This window comes from Agelaius phoeniceus, chromosome Z, assembly GCF_051311805.1.
Source record: "Agelaius phoeniceus isolate bAgePho1 chromosome Z, bAgePho1.hap1, whole genome shotgun sequence".
NCBI classification, from domain to species: Eukaryota; Metazoa; Chordata; class Aves; order Passeriformes; family Icteridae; genus Agelaius; species Agelaius phoeniceus.
The window spans coordinates 72,955,625-72,977,458 of record NC_135303.1 but is presented as its reverse complement, the minus strand read 5'-3'; the positions used below and the strand labels follow the sequence as shown (position 1 = coordinate 72,977,458).

At 38.6% G+C, this 21,834-nt stretch overlaps 1 protein-coding gene across 6 annotated transcripts in view; it reads left to right on the top strand.

Moving 5' to 3' along the window:
- The first annotated feature begins 670 nt into the window (after nucleotides 1-670).
- ERBIN (erbb2 interacting protein) overlaps nucleotides 671-21,834 on the top strand; it is a 120,711-nt gene continuing 99,547 nt past the window's right edge. For 3 of the 6 annotated variants that reach the window (XM_077171296.1, XM_077171289.1, XM_077171297.1), the window contains exons 1-2: nucleotides 1,261-1,471; nucleotides 20,949-21,060. The gene's annotated coding sequence lies outside the window, so the exon portion shown is untranslated. Of the gene's footprint in view, nucleotides 1,015-1,260; nucleotides 1,472-20,948; nucleotides 21,061-21,834 lie in introns of those variants that run through there. The other 3 variants (XM_077171291.1, XM_077171292.1, XM_054652872.2) reach the window with 3 other exon arrangements.

Sequence of the window (21,834 nt, the reverse complement as noted above, 5' to 3'; positions counted from 1 at the left end):
GAAGTACAGCAATGTTCCAGGGTTTACGTGAAACATTGTGACAATATGTGCGGCATTATTTTAATTGTTGTTGTTTGCATCCAAGTTTAACGTAGCACACCCAAACACCAAAGCGTGGGTGGACGCTGTCAGTTTTTCCCTTGGGTGTGTTCGTTCCCTCAGACCCTTGGTAGCTCCGAGTCAGGCAGCACAAGGTGCGGGAGCAGGGGTGGGATGGCCACGAAGGCGCAAAGGCAGCACCTGACGGCGTGAGCCGGCGCCTCAGCGCTTTCTACAGAGGGTGTGCAACCATTAAATAACGAAGCTGAGCTGTTAACGAGGAAACTTCTGTCATTCAGGACTGAATTTGCCCGTAGCTTGCCTGCAGAAGACAAACTAGGACAGGCCCCACGCCGGGCAGCAGCGGGAGGAGCCATTCCGCGGCGGCGAGACACAGCCCCCGCCCGGCGCCCCTCCCGCCGGCCCGCGCCCACCCCAGACCCGCGCCGGCGCCCCCCGCCCCGCCTCGCTCTGCCGCTGCACAGCCCGCCCCCGCCGGGCCCCATTGGCCGCTTCGCCCGTCCCTCACGGCTTTCCCCCAGTTCGGCCCCCCGCCCGGCGCTGTCCGCCCGTCCCTCCTCCCACCCGGCACAGCCAGTGTGGGCGCGCCCGCCGCGCCTGCCTGCTCCTGCTGCTGCTCCCGTTCCCGCCCGCCCGCCTCCGCCTCCGCCAGGTCTCGGCCGGGGCTCTGCTCCCGCTCCGCCCCCCGTGCCGCTGCAGTGCCTCCCCCGTCTGGCCAGCGGTGCGCGGCGCCGGCAGCAGCAGGGGCGCGGCGGCTTCGCCCGCGGCCACCTCCCTTTCCCCCCGCCGCGTGTCTGCCCGCGACGTTCATTCCCCCTTCCCACAGCTCCGCCGCCTCCCCTGGCCCCCCGCTGCCGAGGCCGGGGAGGGGGGTGGGAGGCTGAAGCCGCGGGAGAAGGGGGAAGTGGGCGAGAGGAGGCGGGGAGCGAGGGCGGCGGCGGCGGCGGCGGGCAGGTGAGGCAGGCGGCCATGCCGCTTCTCTTCAGCCCTTGGCGGTGGCGGCCGCGCTCGGGCAGCGCGACCACGGGTGCGCAGCCGGGGGGCACCGGCGGTGCCCATCGCGCCGGGGGGCGGGCAGACGGACGAGGGGCGGCGGCGGGCGGGCCGGCCCAGGCCAGGCCGGGCCGCGCTGGGTGGCGGGGGGCGCTGCGGTGTCGCCGCCGGGCGGGGCCGGCGCGACGTGGGGCCGGCCGCGGGGCAGAGCTCGGCGGGGGCCGGGAGGAGCCCGGCTGCTCTGGTGCCCTCTCCCCGTGCACACGAACTCCCTCGTCCTCGGCGAAAGCTGCTAACGTTCCTTCTCCTACTCTCCCCGCCCTCTCCCTCCCTGAAGAAGAAAACTCGATTGGATTTAACTTGGGGTCGGAAGAAACTCCTGCCTGCTGGATCTGGTTTAGACGCCCCGACAGCTAAGGTAAATAGGGAAGGCTTGGGATCAGCAGCAGCAAAAACAACAGAAAAATCCTTCCTCTGGGAAGGGGGTGGAGAAAAAAGCAAGGAGTTCAGGCTTCGTTTTATATCCTGTTTTTGGCCTTTATATTTTGTCTCTGTTTTCCGCCTTGGCCTGCACAGTTTAACTGCTCATTGTAGTTCTCCCCGTCTCGCCTGAACGTGTGAACCGAGGCGCTGGTTTCATGGAGGCAGGGAAAGAGTCTGTGAGACCGAAAGTTTTTAATCTCATCGGACACAGAAGTTTCTTTGTTCGGTCCGAGAAGGCACTGAGCTGAAGCTGCTCGACTGCGTAACTGCTTCTTCAGCTCCCTCCCTTCCAAAACGTTTGGTAACCCTGCAAGTATAATTAACTTATCGGGAAATGAGAAAGTCATAAAGGAGGTAATATATTTTATTTAATCGCAAGCTCTTGAGGCTTCGTGCTTATGTCTGCCTTGTTTTCTGGAATATCGGTTAGTGTCTGGCCGGACTTCTTCAGGATTGCTCTTAAGTTTCTTTATAAAAATATGCCCCCCTGGTCATCTGTAAATGTCGCAGTTTTTCCACCTTCGATTGCTACAGTCACCCGTCTTCTTCCCCTTTACCCTCTCTGTTCTCAAAGCGACGAGGTGGACTGCTTGTTTTTCAGCTTGTATAGCAGAGGTCTGTCCTGCATTTTAATCCTGGCAAAGTTCATCTTAAGAACCTTCATTTAAAACAAAATACAGAGCAATATCAAAGCAGATAGATAGTTATCTGACTTTTTAACGTGCTTGCAATTGAAGCTGTTAATGCAGCCTTGTTTGGTTTTGGTGACCACTTTCCCCGTTCTAATTTTTGAAAGAACTCCTTTTCGAAGCTGTTGAAGGGCAAATTAAATGTGAAGTTTTAGTGTAGGATTTTGTACCTCTAGTGCTTGTTCCACCAACTAACTAGATGGAAGTTTATTTCTCATGCATCAAAGAGACAATTATAGGTTAGTTCTTTTGTGAAGGCAAGGAGTTTCTCATATTGTGAATGTTTAGAACGAGGTAGAAACCATAACTCTGGAATGTTTGTTCCTGTTTGTGAAACTCACAAGCAACATGTTGGTCAGATAGGATGTGTATGCTTCAGTCTTGCCAATGTGTGACATGTATTGGTATTTGGGAGTCTTGGACAAAGTAATTTCTGTGCAAAATTTTTAATACTCCTACATAGGTAGATCTTTAACATCGTGGAGTAATTTAGTGATTTAAGAAAAAACAATCCAACTAGATCTGTTTGATATACTGTAAGGAAAAATGTTAACATATAAATGCCTAAAGCATGTTCAGTGGCTGATAACAAATAAATGATTTGACTTGCAATTTATAGACTTACCTTTCCAAGCAGCAGTAAGGGTTATTCTTAGGCATCAGAAAGATCTGGACAAAATAAATGGCAGTGAACTTTGCTTTCCTTATGTGGCTGATGCTTGGCAGAAAGTCTGAATAGAGTAATCCTTATACAAAGAACCATCCCTTTCCAGAGCAGTGTTTCAGTCCCAACAATGACTTGAGATTCTTGAGGGGAGGGTGAGGAGTTGTAGCCGTGCATGACAAATTTAGTTGTAAACCAGTATGTTCATAATCAAGGCAATTTTGTTTCTTTTCAGGCCTTTTGTGTCTCTCATGATGCACTTGATATTTTTCAATGCCATGTAGAAGAATAGTTCCTTGTAGTGGAGGCACAACTTTTTACGCTAGTGTTTTGTCACCATGGTAGCTATGGATAAGGTCCTTTTTTAATGATGAAAGTGTAATTCAGTACTGCTTACAGCTCATGGTTATATCACTGAATGCCATTATGTCATTAACATAGTTTGGGAGGAACATGAAGGGATGTGTTCTTTCTTCAGATCAGCAATCACAACTAAAAATCAGTCTGACATTGGTATTTTTATTATGAACAAAATTATTTAACATTACACATGGTAGCTCATGTGCTTGAAACAGCACTTTTATAGCTGTGTGTTGATGGCTTGGGGAAATGTTCTTTTGACCTGACTGGTTCTTATTCATGAATTAAATTAAGCTTGAGTAAACATCCCTAATTTTAAGAAGGTATGCTTGCAATCAAAGAGGTAGAAGTTGCAGTATGTAGCATACTATGGAATGTGATTATCATTAAGATGATTATTATATTGGTCAAATATGAATATATCTGCCTTATGCATAGGCTGCATAGTAGACAATGCTTAGTGTAAACACAAAGCTCTGTAGGGTATCAATTTGCACATCATGTTCCTATGGAATGGATAAAGGGTCTTTGGGGAGAAAATACTAAGGATAGTTTCTTAGTGTATTAAGTTGGTGGTCTCAGAAAACTGTTATGGTTTGTTCTCGGTGGAATTTGTTGAGAGCCTTTAGTCCCAGTCATTAAGAGCCAGGCTTGGAAGATCAAAGCTAAGGAAGGCTTGCACATGTGTAACATACATTATACCTCACATGTTAGCAGTAGGTCCTAGAAATAGAAGGGGATGGGAGCAAATTCGTCAGCTGGGCTTTCCGGTAGGGCTGTAATGAATCACTGTCTGTCTGCTCTGCGTTCTTGTTTTGTTTTTGTCCTTCCTGCTCCTAAGCAAAAAGGAAAATCCTTTTGGGAAAATGTTATGTAAAGATCAAATAGTTGGTATGTCATATCTTCAGCAGATTCTCCCTATAGAATAACCTGATCTACTGAAGAAGTGCCTGACATTTAATCCACATAGAGGAATTAGAAATCTAACCTTTTCCAAATGAGTTACTAGTGAAGTTGGCGGAAGAGTTACTCATACGGACATCAAAATAGTAGACAGTATTCCTATGTGAGCATGCAAATGTTCGTGGTGACATTTGAAATAGAATAGTTAAATGAAGATCATCTAGAAAATGAAGATTTCTAAACATTGCTATTTTACCTTGTCAGTTTTTGAGTAAGTGCACCAATGTGTCAAAAGACACTTTTCATATCAGAATGAAAACATTGAAGATAGTTTGAGTAGTAAATAGTCTGTATTTAACCATTGGTAACAGGACTTTTTTTAGGATCTTTTTAGTTGTGAAAAGGTTACTTCACTGAAATACATCTTTCACATTAAACTAAAAATACAGTGTTTGGATGTTGAGTTAAATTTTAAAAATGTAAGGTTTCAAAATAAGGATGCTGATTTAGGAGAGATTTAATGTATCTCCCATCTAATTAAAATAAAAATAAAAAATTGTTATGCTGGAATCAATAGTTTTTTTCTTTTATAGTAATCTCACGATAATTAGGCTTTTTCTGCTGGCTTGCCTTCATTGTTGCCAGATGAAAAATCGTTTGCACCTGGTGGGCTAATACAATGCTTATTCTTCAAAAACCACTGGCCTATGGAACTGCACAATACATATTCTTTAGGAAGAAAGCAACCAACCCAGTTGTGCCAACTTTTACCAATTCCCAAGCAGTCAGATATGACTTTGGGGTTGATGACCACCAGGGACCACCAAAGAGACTCTCAGGACAGAAAGACACATGTGGAAAGGGGAGGGAAAATATGTTAATGATTTTGGGGAAATGGTTATCATATGTATGTTTATTCCAGGAAATCAATGAATATGTATGTAAAATACAGTATATAAACAGGAGGTTTTTCTCAGTATGCATGGTATTTTGGAGGAGATATCCTCTTGTGCATCCAGCCACATAAAGAATGCCTGCTTCTTAATACTGCCTTGGTGGTAAGGAGTTTCTTATTTTTACTGATTTTTGGTAACAGTTTTGATGACCCAGATGGGACCTAGTCCTGAATTTCAGTGGATACAAAGGAACATCATCAAAGTCATCTTTTTTTAAGATACTTGTTTCTCTGATGCTTGAATTTCAGTACAGGTGTTTGAGTTATTACTCTTTGTACTTTCTGTAAAGGGGATTCAGAAGCATGATATTTCAACACTAAGCTGAAATTCCACCTTCAAAAATGCATTGTAACTTCTCATAATTGAGAAATAAAACTGAACAAACCTCTTCCTTTGGTCTAAATGAAGCCAAACTGAAGTGTACTTGTGTTGGAGAACACCAGCATTGCAGCTGTCCTGCCTAGGGTAAAAAGTTAAAGTTAAAAGTTTAAGTTAAAAAGTAGATTAGGTTTTTTTCTGTTCGTGGAAGGAATTTGTAGATACTTGACACTAAGTGATCATGTAGGAACAAACAGTGATGATTAAGCAGAGTCTGAGGGCAATCTGAACAATCTTGGCTGCTGTGGAGATCCTGGCAGTTGTAATAATGTCAGAAGGTAACTGAGCCTCATAAGGCTCAATTTTATTAGATAAGATGGTTTGTATAGGTTGGGATGTAATTGTCTTGCTGTGAGCTTGTAGTGCTCAAGGGCTTCAGTTGTCTGCAGCCAGCTTTAGGAATGAAAAAAGCTCAGAGATGGTTTGAAGTATTAGTAAAACTCACAAATACTTGAAGTGAAACATCTATAATTTAGGTCTTAATTTGGAATGGGTGATATTTTCCTGCAAAGTGGCCAGGGCTCTATTCTCCTTGCTGGGGAAAACTCCAATCCCAGTAAATAAATAAATTCAAAATATATGAAGTTCTGGTGTTGCGTTAAAGATAGATGCAGAAGGACAGTCTTGTTTGTTTGAAGTAATGTGCTTTGGGTTTCACTGCTGTGTTTAGAGTCTTCTCACCAGTTTTCAGCTTTCAGTTGGCATGAGTAGTTCCTGTAGCAACTGCATAAGGGGTTCCATCTCCGCAGACAGTTATGGAAGAGAAGTTTCATGTTCTTCCTTTGTCCCATGATACGGGGTATGTGATTAGTACATTTGCAGAAATTATTTCTTCTGCATTCTTTGCCTTCCTTGTCATTTTTCAATACATACCATCTAAAACTTCCAAGTTTTAAGAAACAGAGGAGAGGGCATAGGTGCTTTGAGCTATATCAGTGCATCTACAGAAACGCCTGAAATGCAGTGCCAGATGATTGAATGTCATTCACAGGCTTGGTCATCTAGAATGACTGTAGAAATCATTGTAAGTGTTTGAATGGTGGAAAGTGTTTCCAGGCTTGTCTAGAAGACTTCTGATAGACTGCTAAGGTTTGAGAGCTGCTGCTTTTTCCCTGTGTGGCTGTTGTCTTCCTGGTATTACTCTATCAGAGAGGAGAAGTCATAATTTAGAAGATCAATCGATTTGTCAATTTGATCAAGTTACTGCAGGTCTTTTGTCTTACAGGTAACCCTGAAGATAACATGAATTTTTATATTTGAAACTGGGTATCCAAGAACATTTATTATTGGGAATTATAGGGTTTTTTTGTCTGTGGAAAGATGTTGCTTAAAAATCTGCATGTGCTTATGCGCTCTCATCGTGCAATGAAACAACAACAAAAAAACTTGGCTGCAGTGGTATTTACAAGACTGAGGCCTGTATTTTCAGTAAAATTAGGCTGAAAAGTGTGTCAGCATAGCAATCTAAATCATTAGTGATTTAAATGCTTTGTAAATGCTTGCTTTCCTTGCTTATGCTACTGAGTGTGATATTTAGATGTTTCATGTACTTAGGTTCCGCTTTGGCATTTGAGATGGGTCTACTTGAAGGAGGATCAGTGAACGTGCAGACAGCAGATAATGTTCACTGGTCTCCTGTTGCTGGTATGTTAGCTTGCTGTGGCATGTTAGTCTGTGGTGGCCTGGAATGTGAGGCTGGTAGTTAGCTCCTTTTAGGAGAACATACTCATTTTGGGTTACTTCTGGTCACAAAATCATATGTGGCGCTAACCCTGGAGCTTTGTTGGTTATTTAATTTCTGAACTGCTCTATATTTTTGGGGGATTGGTAGTAAAATTCATCACTGAGGGGGAAAATTCAAAAGTTCACTTCTTCCTGGTTCATACCTATTCAGTCTTTTTACTATGTCTGCTTTGCTGTAGTAAACTCATACAGGGTGATTTATTCCAAGTAATTAATGAGTTCTTTAAACATCTTGGAGGAGTTATAGGCAAAGGGAATTGAGTGTGCAACGCTGTAGAAAACAGTGTTTGGAACAAGCCTACAATTTTACTTTCTACTTTTTTCAGATCACTGTTGTTGGTTCACGTATGGGTGCTGGGAAACTGTTAAAAACAAAGTAACAAATATTAAGGACGCCAAGTAAGAAGAGGTGAAAAAGGATGTAATTAAATTACTGTTTAACCATCTTCTCAGAATGCGACAAGGAGGGAGAATCAGTTGGAATTCAGAATTTGTCAATCCATCTGTCTCTGATCCTGATGGATAAGATGGGAAACATTGATATGAGAGGGAAAAAAAAACCTTCAGAGCTTTACTATTTAGTATAATATTATTTCTCTATAGTGCATCTTACTTGTGTTTTTTAAGAGAGTTTTGTTTTCCTGAGTGTGGGATTTCTGTGGCTATTAGACAGTCCTCTTCTTCCAGTGTATTACTATTGATTTATATGTTAAGGCTTTTGGTCTGGTACCAGGTATTTTATCTTACTAAATGAAAATTTAAGTAATAAAAGTACTAGAAAAGCAAGATATACTTAAATTTGATTTTAATAGACTTGAGGTTAATTTACTCTTCCTTTTTATTTATCTGAGTGAGTTTATCAATTTTTCAGGGAGCATTTATTTTGTTTTGCCTTACTGAAGCAAAGCAGAAGAAATGCTGAGGATCCTGGCATTTTTCTGTGGTTTTGCAATGCTGTTCTTACAAGAAAAAGACAGTAAAGCAGGCAAACATTTCTGTGGGATTTTTCTGTGGGAAGTTGTGGGATCTGTTGGAGATGTATTGTCAACATATCAAATATCCTGTAGTCTTTCATGATATCAGTTACTGAATTGGTTTTGCAGCAGTGGGTGGTGGTGATGTGTCAAGGGAAAGATTATGGCCTTGTCAATGAAGCAGGTTAGAAGAAAGTGTTACAGAGTGGGACAGAAATGTGTTGTTAATCAATATTTTTCTCTTTCTTACTTTGCTTCTCCTGTTACATAAACTAGCCAATGAAGAACCAACAAATTGTTCCTTACCCATTTACAAAAACTCTTGTCTGTGGAGCGAATCCCTGCTTATTTCCACCGAATTTAAATATATGTTTGCTCAGTTTAGATTTGTAGCTCACACATCCTTCCACAGGTGTTAAATTTCTAGATTTTAAATTTCAGCTTCAGAGCATGAAATATTTGCCGAGGAATAACTTTCCCTCAAACTCATTTCCGCCAGTTTTGTATTAATTTGGTTTTAATCTTTGAGAAGTCTGAAGGACGCATTGGACAGTTCAAATTAATTGAAGTCATAGCTATGAAATTCTCTGGAATTTCTGCATTGCGCTCTTCAGTCACTTTTTCCTATTCTGAGAAAAGAGGGTGACATGTTAATAGCAAATCAGCTTGGCAGTGTCCCACTTTTTACTTTGGTAGTGTCAAAGTAGTATTGTACCTCTATTTTTTTTCTCATGCTGGAAAGCCCTGGGTGTCAGAAGTTAAGTAACGCTGTAAGTTGGGTTATTATTAAATCAACTTTGAATTCAGTTTTGAGGCTATAATTAGCATTTTGATGAGAAAGAAGGCTCTTTTAATTTATCTTAAATCTCTTGTGAGGTGAAAAGCTTGTTTTTGACTTCCCGATAGTGAATTTATTATCCCTATTGAAAACAACACTTTAAGAGAAAGTGTACTTTTATATTTTAATTGTCTAAATTCTAAGTTATTAGTAAAAGTTTTATTTTAGGCACTCTTGTTCTTCCCTATCTAAAAAGGCAAAAAAATACTTTGAAGGCTATTCAAGAATAGCTTTCTACTTTTTTTTTGTATCAGTTACTTATGTGATCTGCAAAATGTTTGCTAGAGTAAAATAAAAATAACGTAACAGCTCTCTTTAATCATCATCCATTCACTTAGAGGAACACAACACTAACTGAAGAAAAAAATGGTACAAAAATGCTAACTTAAATGTTTCATCACTGTGTTGGGAGTGAAACAAGATTATGAATTGGCAAAAATCAAACATGCATTGTGAGAGAAAAGCTGCGTAAATAGAGGACAAGAGTAATGGTGCTTATCCACATGGAAGATGTGAAGAGTGTTGTAGTTAGAAAAAACCACAGCCAATGCAGACAGGAGTAGTTCTGTGACAATAAATTGGCATGTGTTGGGATCTATGTATCAGTTAAAATTAATGTAAAGAAAAACAATAGACAGAGGTAAGTGGCTTCAGGCATTCCCTTATATGTCCAGGACAATAAGTTGTAAAACTGCTGAGAATAATATTGACATAATATGTGGCATAATTATTGTATAAACTAGAGGGACAAGAGGCTTAGAGTCTGGAAAATGCAACTTTTTTCTGTTTTGGTTTTTGAACCTTTGCTTTTTTAAAAAATAGTGGCTACTTCTTATTCTAGCCACTCCTTATTTTAGTGAAAAAGGTATGATAAAGTAAAACTGTTTTTAAAGCTGCATTATGAATAAAGGCTTCTGCTTTTACTACTCCATTTTATACTGAATATGTAAGAACAAAAACCAAACTGGCTTGATGAAGTGGACAACACTTAGAAGACAGAACGAAGTGTTCTTTAAAGGAGGAGGAATTATAAAGTAAAATGGAAGTCCAGTTCTACATACAATTTCTCTTCAAGTAGTAGCTTGCATTAGTGCACTGTATAGTCTTATAGATGTTGGGTTGCATTTTTATTTGTAGTTTTTGGTATGATTTTTTTTAAATCTGCCAAATTAAAAATGGGAAATGAATATACATACCCCCATGTACTTCCTTTGAACTCTGATCTATGAATGTGTTTCCATCTATCTTCCTGTTACCATAGATGGAATTATGTAACCTGTCGGGATTTGTTTTTCTGAGCAGTTACTAGCAAGAGGGTTTTGAGTGTGGTTCTTCCTTCCCCTCCTGTGTACCCAACATCTGCTTACTTTGTATCTCAAGTGTTCTGTGCCTGCTGTGTTATTCTGACCTCTGTTGTTTGATCCTTCCTAGCTTTAGGTAGGAATTCTGGGAATTACATTTTTGAGGGAGAGTGCATGTAAGGCAGGGCATCAGGGACTGGATTTTTTTATGTGTAGACCCTACAATTTAGTAAGCATTTAAATAATCAGTAACCTTCTGATAAGAAATAGTATCTTTTTAAAATTTATTTTTTCCTTTTTGGTTTCTGTGCTGACATGTTTTATGTTGCAGATCACCTGAATTTATCTGCAGGCAATTACATGCGGAGTCTGATTAATAGATGCGAACTTTTCTTTTATATTGAAATACTGCATATTTACAGCAGTGCAGCTTGCTTATCAAAAACCTTTGGTGTCTGCTGCAGATGGCTGCATAAGTCTTAAGGAGTGGCTTCCTGGCTGCATTGTACATGAAGTGCCAAACACTGAGAGCAGTTTTGTTCTGGAATGCCAAAATACATTAAATCCATTCAGGAAGCAGCATATGTCAAACGAATAAAAATACCATAGTCATGTGAAACAGAATGTGGTAATTATGTTTTTCAAACCTATTTTATATCCTGAGTTAAGAGTTTAAAAAGAGCTTTTTGTATTGGGGATGGTATTAACTACCAATTGCTGACTTTCACTGTTAGCATTTTCACTGCTGTTTGTTTTCCCCATCCCCTATTTTTTTTGTGTTTTATATATGCCATACCTGGAATTTGAAACCGGGAGTCTATCAATAAGAGTGAAGGAATAGGAAAACAATAATTATATTTTCCTCCTGGATATCTAGGCCTGTGCACAGTATGCAGGTTTTTGGTGGGTGATTTGTTTTTTGGGTTTATTTGAGGTTTTGATTTTATTTTTTTGTTTGTTTGTTTGGGTTTTTTTTGTTTTTTTTTTTTGTTGGTTGGTTGGTTGATTTTTCTAAGGCTAGTGGTGTATGTGTTCTTTACAGCACTGAGAGAAGTATATAATTGCTTGATAATGCAGGTAGAAAACCATGGTTGATAAAAAAAAAACAGTGAAGGATTTTGCTGCTGTTCAGTGTCTTAATTCCAACAAATTCTCAAGACAAGGAGTAAGAACATTTACAACAAATAGCTCCAAATATTGCAGGGTTTTATTATTATAAAGACAGACACAAGCCCAAGGCCAAGCATTTTGTTGCTTATTATTCCATTTTGGCAAAGTAGGTGAGAATTCACTTCAATTTCTCCTAGTTAGAAGGCAAAGGTATTAAAAAGTGCATAGACAGAAAAATACATGTATATCAAAAAGCTGTAATTTCATCTGATTAGTTTCTAACTAGTACATGGCATAATTTTTACAGATCTGAAATAATATAAAAGCCTCTTTAAGACAGAGGAATGAAGTATGTATATTTTTAAAGCAATTTTGCTTGTTCTTTCAGAATGTCATTTTCCCCCTGTTTTTCTTTTTTGTTCAATCCCTATGATTAGAAATGGAGTTAAAAATTAACTTCAGTAAATTAACTTACATAACATCCTAATTGCAGTTCAGTCTTGTGTAAGAAATGAGAGGTCCTTGAAAGAGAAGAGAGGGCAAATATTTTACTTCCATAGATGTGCAAGGCACAGATTTATTTGAAACAAGCATTTAATCATGAAGTAGCTTCTTATGAAGCAGCGTTTGTAGCAGAGGCCGTAACTGCTGTAGGGTTGGAAGCATGATACATTCATGTCTCTTGAGATGAAAAAGGAGGTGCTGCTGTGTTTGTTTTCTGGTTTAAATTCTAGTCTCTGAGATTTTTAGCTGTCCAGTGGTAGTGGTGCCACCATTTAAAGATTTGCTTGTATGCTGAGAGATGAGACAAATTCTAGAGTTGCCTGTTTGTATCTTGGTTCAAGCCAGCTGGGTTATTGTTTGGTTCAAGCCAGCTGGGTTATTGTTTGCTTTTGCATTTATTCTGGCAGTCCAGCTGCCTTCCCTGATAGTGATGTGTGTTAGTCTGATTGGTCTCAGCCTTCTTTGGGATGGGTATGAGAAAGTTTATAGATGTATTTTCAGGTACACATGAGCTTTTCTCCTCCTCAGCCTTTGTTCTTCTTTAAAGTTTGGTGTTTATCTTCATTCTAGTCACCAAATTTTGTGTTTCATGAAGGAGTAGTGGTCCTGTTAGCCACAGAGAGGCCATACCTGTTCAAGCACAGTTAATTCCAGTGTTTCTGCTTGTCTCCCAGCTATCAGTGGCTACAGGAGTGGTCTGTAGCTATTGAATTGTAGGAAGTATCAGAAGTAGTAATACAAAGAAATGTTTTTCCAGGTATATGTTTTCCTTTTGTTCTTTAGTGCATCTGAAATGTACTTCAGGTGTATGGCAAGTGTCTATGGGTGTTCCTCGTGCCCTGCACCTTAGAACTGTGTGTTAATTCTGTTGAGTCTGGCCTGGTTTGCTGACAATTTCAGTGTGAAATACCAGGCTGAATCTTACTTGCACTCTAGCCCACGTTATCATGAGTAGCAGGAATTGATTTTCAAACATACTTGGAAATTATTCACAGACTTGTGTTCAAGTTGGACTTGCTACTATCATAGTGTTAATGCAGTTGTCCAGAAAGCATAAGCTTGAAACAAAATTTGGGTTTCCCCTTTTGGAATATGTAAACATTGCAAATTGCAGTGCACTTGCAAGAGTTGTAATGTATTGTCTTATCTCATTCTTTAACCAACTCTAACTGTCATCAAAGCACTTGCCATTTCTGGTTTTAATAGATGAATAATGCTATGGAATCTACAGGGTTTTTTTCCCCTCCTTGACATTTATTCCAAATTTTTTTTCCAAGATTTTCCTGTGCTGTTCGTTGTAAAGACCTATTTTATACCTCTCCATTAAACAGTTGAGTTATTTTATCTTTGGTGGTTTTGGTTTTTTTTGAGATACTTTTTAACTTAATTTTAGTCTGTGATTTAATTAACATATATATATAACTTTTGTAACTTTTAAAAGCATATTGACTGTTACACTTTTGTTTCATTCTTTCTTGTTGTTTCTTCCTGAATATGTCCATTCTCCTGAGGCTCTCTAAGACCTCGTTAATGTTGATTTGCGAGCAAGCCATCAGACAGCACCATGGAAGAATTCTGTTTAATGACAAAAACCTGTTTCTATTTCTTCTTATCAAGATTTACTGTTAAGACTGTTTTTGAGGTGCATGACGTGGGTGGGTCTAAGTTAATCCGTTGATTGGAGGGGCTGTAGAAAAGGAATTTAGATGAGAAACTTGGGTGCAGTGTAGAGACTGGTTTTATTCATAGCAATGACTAGCCTTGCTTTACATCCAAGCATCTGAAGGCTGTTAGAAAATATCTTATTTTATGGATTTGAGTTAGGACAAATCACCTTTACCGTCAAGATTGGAAATAGGTTTCATTCTGCTCTAAGTTATTGGCATCATGGCCATACCGTCATGCCACTTGAAAGTGGCAGCTTTCTGATACTCTAGGAAGCTTGAACTCTTGAACTGCATTTTATGTATCTTCACTACATTTTAAGAACAGTAAGGCATGTAAAAGATACATCTAGAGCAGTGGCACTGTTGTGTATATAAATATCAATTTTTGTAAATCTATTCAGTGTATCTATTTATTGTTTGAGTTGCAGGTTCATATAAATTGAAGATTTTTCTAAATGTTTTTTTAACCTTAATATTCAGCCAAAGTGAACAACCAAGACTTTCTCTCAATAGTGCTTCTTTGGAAAACACCTGGTCACTTTGGAATTTTTAAATAGTTTTTGTTTTGGTTAAAAGAAAGTATATGTAAATTTTGAACTTAACATGTTGGGAATGATGGTCTATATACTTTTGTGTGCTTTATTCTCATTCTCTCAAGTCTCTTAAATTTAAAGCATTGCTTTGTGGGCAAGTATTTGACTTTTTGTTGCAAAAACATGCACAGCACTTGCTGAGCAAGTGTCTTGAAGTTCCGACCACATCCTGTGAATATTTCTTTCAGTTTTGTAGAGTAAAAAAGGTACTGGTACAGTCAGTGTCTGGACCAAACTGTTCACTGGATTCACTGAGTATCTGTGCTTCTTCTTGGTTGCCTGTAGATATTTATAATGGTTAATTTTTTTTTTAATTCTTCCCTCCTGCTCCCTCCACTAAAACTGAATCCAAGGTGGACTAAATTATAAATGTGACACACATGAATGAATTTTGCCATCAACATGTGCTATTGTGAGCATTAAAATATGCTTGCATATATTTTTTGATACATCTTTTTTGTACTAAAAAAAACCAAAACAGTAATAATGAAGTTATCACCCTTACTTTAAAGGAGTTTTAATTTATAAAGCCTGTGGCTAAATGTCTAGTCTTACATTCTGCTGCATCTGCTTTGCACACTTCCTCTTTGTTTCCAGTGTGGTTCTTTGCATCAGAAGGAAGACAAGGTATTGAAGGTGGAGACATAGTACCGAAGTTCACTGAGTTGTTGAGCAAACTGATCTAAATGAAAAAAAAATTCTCCTCAGTGTCTTGCAGATTTAGGCTTTTTGGATCAGTTACTGATAAGACTTACAGTGTGATTAAGAAAACCCTAGCTTTAATAAAAGACAGGTGTGAGGGAAAAGCAGGGATTACTCTTGCTTCAGCAGGCTGTAGTTTGAATTTTGCATGATGGAGATTGACTTGCCTTTTGAGTTCTACTTGCTAATTTGGAATAGTCTTCCACTTACTCACAATAAATATAAATGTTGCTATTCATCATCAGTGATTTGATACTTGATAATACATACATGAAAGTCAAAAGTGCAGTTAAAAACTGGGATACTTACCCAGTTACACCTTCTTTTCAGCAGATTTATAGTCTACCACCTCCTATCTCTCCTACTTTTTCTTGCCATAGGCAGATTGACTTCTAGACCTGAGACAGTAGGCTGGAATTAAATGTTTCTCTGTAAAATGGTTTTTAATTGCTGCAGGAATGAGACTAACCATGGAAAAGGAGAAGAAACAGTGAAGACCTTTCCTCCTGAAAGCTATGTTTCAGAGCAATTGCTTTTGAGACTTATATATCTAGCCTCTTTAGTTAGTTGGGATTTCTGGTGGCATTGTGTTTTTCATTATCTAGAGAAATCTCTTGATTGAAATTTGTAGGTCAACAGTATTTGAATGTGGCATGCTATTCCTTCAGATTAGTGTGAGTGAAGAATGGACAGGTGATGGGCAGTTGGTATGATTAGTAAACAAGTTCATATGTTATATATTATGACAAAATGATGGACTTGGAAATGTCTGTCACTTAGAGTGTGCAATGCCTTTATGGTGTTTTACTTTTTCAATTTCAGATGGGCAGGATAGAAACACCTTTATTGAGGGATTGAAAGTGCAAGATAATTTAGGAGGCAGAGGATGGAAGAAGAGAGGACATTTAGCTTCATCATTCTCAAATCTTCTAGGAAGATTGCTAGCTGGGTGTGGAGGTGCTGTGTGTCTGTAATGAGGAGCCATGTATAGTGGCCTTACTTGACTGTACTGCACTCATGAAATGCAGGCGACTTCTGTCTTCCCTCCTGTTTCTAGAAGGGCCAAGCCCCTGTATTAGAGAGGAGGTGGCACTTATGGTCATGAAGTGAACAGAAAGAGCTGGTATTTGTGCTGTTACCCACTTTTTAAGACTGATACTCTGCTTATGTCTGCTTCTCTGGAGAGACTAGAGTGCAGTGGTTTGTTAAAGCACTAGTGAGTTTAAAACTTATTTCTTGCTATCTGAGTTTAAATTGCTCCCTTAGTAATGCACTTCTTAGAGTCATCACATGAGAAACGTTTAAATTGAATTGTGAGGACTTTTTCCTTCTCCAGGCACACCAGTGTTCGTAGCAATTACTTCTGATATCTTAGCTGTACCCTGCCTGCTTACTGGAATCCTAAGGCATCAAATGGATAGTTCTCAACACATCCTTAAGCAGTCAAGCTATTTCTCATGACAGCAGTTGACTATTTGTTTGTCCCGCTCTTTAATCTGTAAAACAGCACCTTACCTTCTGGTTGATTGATAAGTATTTGATGTAGCATTTCAGGGGAAACAGTGTTTGCTGTAAGATAATTTATTTTCTTGGGGTTCAAAGGTGGAAAAAAGCTTAGACTATATTAACTCCCAAATCTTCTTGAACATTATAATTGGGAAGATAACTTATGTATTATATGGCTTTTTCTTTCAAATTGTGTAGTACAAGATTAGGCTGTGCAGGATTTGGAGATACTGAATTCTTCCTGAAGGTAGTTTCTGAATGATAATCTTCTGCATACTTGAGAGCAACTAGTATAATGATATTAATTTCTCTGGGACTGGAATTTTGAAAATGTGATGCAGAGGTTGGTAGTTTAATTTCCTTCCCACACCCCCAGATTAAAAATATACTAGGATTTTTTTCTTAAATGCTTTCATAGTTTAGTTAGTTATTAAGATACTGAAGTGTCTGTTGACCTTGCAAATGTAAATGGAAAAAAGTTGCACCTTTTTTTGTGTTTCCTTCACATGTTATTTAATTTTTGAGACTCTATCTGCAATAAGAATCTAGAGTGCAGTAAATTGAAATTGAATGTGAGGGCAAGTATATTTTTTTTTGTACAGTTTCATGTTTGCATTAATCCCTCCCCCTCTAAGTGAATGTGTGACAGAAATATTATCAACTGCATTCACTTTTACTGTTTTTAGAGTTACCTTTCTCCTGCTTTTTTTCCACTTGAAACACAAAGATTTTTTTTTTTTCTTTTTTTGATGCTGCAGTTTTGGGCTTTTGGGGGAGAGCCAGATGCTGAGGGACCAGCATTTAGTTTCAGTGCATCTGGCATATGATAAAATGCTGGGCAGAAAAGGTCTGTGAAAGACAACTATGTATTTTTACATTTGTTCTGCTGTATGGTTAGAAAGCAAGTTGAACACTGCTTTTTGGGTGTATGTGCCTGTATTTATATCTCTGTATCTTGAAATAAGCAGGGGTTGTGGGAGAGAATATTTAAAGATTCATAAAAATTACTCATTCTCTCTCTGTGATCATCTGTTTTCTGATATCAGTCCTGACACTCAAATATTGAACTGTGAGTCTTGCATGCTGGAATAATAGCCAGTAGTGAAGCTGAGCTTAGTGAGGTTATTATGTATTGCTGGAGTGGGTTTCTTCCTACCCTTCTCCTTGAGTCATTGATCTAGAGAAGACCTTAGGATCCAATGTTGAATTTAAGTGTTAAGGTTGCATACAAATCAATCAGCTACTCAACATCAAGTTCTTCATCTCACAAAATATCTCTCTGATGCCCTCTCCTGCTAATCACCTGGCTTCTAATAACCAGATTCTTTTAGCACTTTTAATGATAGTAGTCAAGTGTGTTTAAGCATTTACTTTTGTTTTTTTAAAAGTAGAATCAATACATATCAAAAAACTTCTTGTCATATAGGCTAATTTTTATATGTTACCTGTAATTATATGCATCCTCTGTTTGTTCAACTTAATGGAAAAAATATACAAATTATTTACTTCCTTTCAGAAAGCAACTGAGGAGACTTTTTTTCAGTTCATGACCAACTGCATTAATGTAATTGCAAAAGTATTGATTTTATATGTGCACTGCTAGTAATTATGCCCATATATTCATTAGTTCCTATTTTTCTTATTTGGCACTTTGGATTCAGCTAAACTTTTTTTCAGCTTGAAAAAAATCTGAATATCATTTTTAAATTTGTCATGGTAGATGAAGAAAATGTAGGGGAAGAATCCTGTGATACTAAATGATTTTTTTTTCTGATCATTGTGAAATCAAAATGTTAGATTTTATGCATACATCTACTGATCTGCAGTAGAAGTGACTTAATATCTCAACTAGTCTTTTTTACAGTATTAAAGATCTATTAGTAGAATATTTCTAAATGAATTTTGCTGCTTTAAGCTATCTTTTCCATTACTCACTGCTATCATTAGTTATATTGCAAATATAGTGGTGTGATGATGCTTCTTGGCTCTGTCTGAAAATGAAAGTAGTGTCCATTGCGGTGTTCCATCTGCAACTTTTTTCTAGTAAGTGATAGATATGGTATCTTAGCCAAAGTGATAGATACCCTTGGTTTATAATGTAATACTACCAGTTATTTTAGCATAGGCTCTAGGGTATGTTCTTGCAAACTCTGACGTACTTGATAGCAGTACTAACCACATCTAAATTTTCACAGGACTTGAATGAAATTTCATGTAGATAAGCAGACCCTGATCATTCATGTCATATATTGAAAAAAATGGAGTAACAGTAACAGGGGACTAGATACAGTAAAATGGAAAAAAATTTGTTCTGTTTATTGTTTTTTTTTTTTTTTAATGCGGCATGGTTTTCGCAAGTGTGATAGTGGAATAAAATCCAAGTTGATTCTGCTCATAATTGTCTTTGCAGCCACAAAAGCTCCAACATATTGTCTGCAAGGGATGATTTAGGTATTCAACAGCACAAATCTGTCTAGTTCTGAGAAGTTCTGGCTGTTCATAACTGTTCTGAAATGGGTTTATAACTCAAATGTAATATGGGTCCCTCTTCCTATTGTGACCTACCCTTCAAGGTTTGAGTTGGATTGGCTTGTTGATACTAATTAGGTAGTGTGTTTTAATTAAAAATTACAAGTCTCTGGTAATGAAAGAGCCAGAAGTGGACCGTAGCCTTAGTTCTACTTTCTAAGTTACCCTGTTGTGTGGAATACTGGCATTAGGAGAAGTGTCAAAGGTCTTTCTTCTAATGATATGTGAAGTTCTTACTCTTCCTCAACTATTAACTTTTGGAGTCTACATCAGTACCAAGTGCTTGTATCATGGATTGCAGGTAGTCACAAGCTTGAATAGGTAAACTGGAAGAGACACCATATTCAACAATCCATTCTGTATCTATAAAGATGCCACTTACATGTCAAATTGATCTGAATCTTCTCTGGAAGATCACAAGACAAGACAGGGAAGTTAGTCAGCTCTCCTTAGTTAAGAGCTAAGAAAGCTGTTCCAGGCTTTACATCACAGACCACCAGTTCCTAAACAGGGTGTGTATGAAGGGAGTTGCTGGCTAGATATAAACTTGATATAATGTGATACTTATGTTCATATTTTCAGCCATGCAAGAATTTTATAGCTTATAGGTGGGAATGCAGTAGGAAAAATTTAGAAGGAAAATTCAGAGCCACTGCTTTAAGGGACAGCAGCCCAATTTTTTTATTCCTGAGAAAGCCAGGAAAGTAGCAGTGCAGTCATTAACTGTGGCATCTTTCAGAGTTTGTAGTTGGGATGTCCATGGCATCCTGGGGAGATGATAAAACCTATGTTTTGGAAAAGGTAGCTAAGATCTGTTGAACAGCTGTATTACTATGGATGCTTCATGGTTTGTTAAATCTCACAGTGTTCTGGCAGTGGCACAAACACTTGTTTTCTTGGCAATTCTGTTGCTGCTGTTTGTCATAAAAGTTTTAGGAATCACAAAACTCCAGGAATCATGAAACTCAGTTTTGTGACTGTGTATTAAGAACGAATCAGGATCTGATCTCCTGAAGAGTAATTTCTTTCAGGGAAGATTTCATTTATCAACATAGAAACCTAGATTTATTAGACCTTTTTCTTTTGGGTGACATGTGTTAGCTGTTTAAAAAACAGATGAAAAACCATTTTTCTGTATTTTGACACTGTATTTGAACTGTCTTCAACAAATGTGACCAAGATGCATGTGTAACACGCCATGGGTGTTAGATTTACTGCATTATTCTGGCTTACTACCCAGGACCACATATTAAAACTTGGTATTCTCAACATTCAGAGTGTATGGCAGTATTCCACACAAGCCCACCAGGCAGAGTAAGCTTCTGAGAAAGAGACCCAACTACTTGTAAGCAACTGTCTCCACTCTTGCCAATAGCTGTGGCTGCAGACCTTCAGCAAAACATGATGTTAAGCTAAAAAAAAGGCAGCTGGCAGGTCCAGTTAAAATAATTGAAGCTTTTTAAAAGACTCATTTGTTGCAGTGAGTTTTATTTCCCCATGAGGGCTGTGGAAGCTTTTGTGTCTGTGTGGGCGGCATAGATTCTTTTTCAGAGAACATGATGGAGATTCACCAGAACTTTAAGAGGAAGTCATTCAGCCCAGGTCCTGCACATAAGTACTTGTTGGTTTTGGTTACATTTTATTAATCTGATAATTGACTCCATTCATACAAATAACAGGGAGCTGTTCTGAGGTCTAGCTTGCTAGTAGTGTATATGATTCAGTTTTGGCTGCCATAGAAGGAGAAGACCATAATCAGTTTTACGTTTTCTGTGTTTTGACACACTGCTTTTTCTGATTGCATTATGTTCACATTTGACAAAAAACAAAAATTAATGTTGATAGAATGGTGGTTGTTGTGGTATTGCTGCTTCTGTGTTGTCTATGTTTGATTCTGGTGTAGAGCAAAGTAAATGTGTGGATTTACTGCCGTAGTTTTGTGTAAGACTGCTTACACTCATCATTTTGAAAACACTTCTTAATTCTCTTTTACAGATCCATGTGGATGGTTTAATAAACTGTTCGGCGTCCTGGTGAATCTGTGGTCCCAGCTGAGAAGCTGATTCAGGCTCCTGGGGTGTAAATTAGCAGTGGTGGAGTGATTTGGGTAGGTGACTGTCCACGTATGTTAAAGGAGATAAGGGGAGCTGAATGTTTTGGCACATTTTTTGTTTCAGTTACACTCTTAAGTGTTCTATTAATATCTTCTCCCCCTCACATGTAAGAATGACAAATTTTTAACTGCTATATTTGTATTACAGTAGCTTGTAGGGATGATGCATAAGAAATGTATATTGTTTGTTTTCTCTCAAGGGGTGCTGGAGGTATTCACTGTATTGGTACTGTCTCTTGCACTTGGGTCACAGAACATGGTCTGTTTGTACTTTAAAGTTGGTACAGCTCTGTGTGAGCACTTCTGTAGACTGACTTCCATTGCATCTGCTCTATTTTTCTGCATTATTTGCTTACTTTGAATTCATAACCCATTTTATGGTAATGTATTCAGGTAGCTTTGTGCAAAAAATAAAATTAATTTCAAACAAGTATTTCTGCCCTGCATAAGCTAACGAGATGCTGTTGTTCTATCTAGAGAAAGGTTAGAGTGATTTGGGTTGTGTTGGCTTTTTTGATTTTTTTTTTTGCTTGTTTGTTTGTTTGTTTGTTTGGGGTTTTTTTGGTTTCGTTTGGTTTTTTGTGTTGTTTTGGGGGAGTCAGCTTTTTTTTTTCAATTGCATGCATATACTGTTGTATACTTGTTAGTGGTATGTTTAGCATGGGCTGAGACTGAAAGGATTTTTTTTTAAACTTATTTTTCATCGCATTATTTAATAGCAGATGCATATAGATGCTCAGAATTGGGTCATAGCACAGTAGGGAAAAA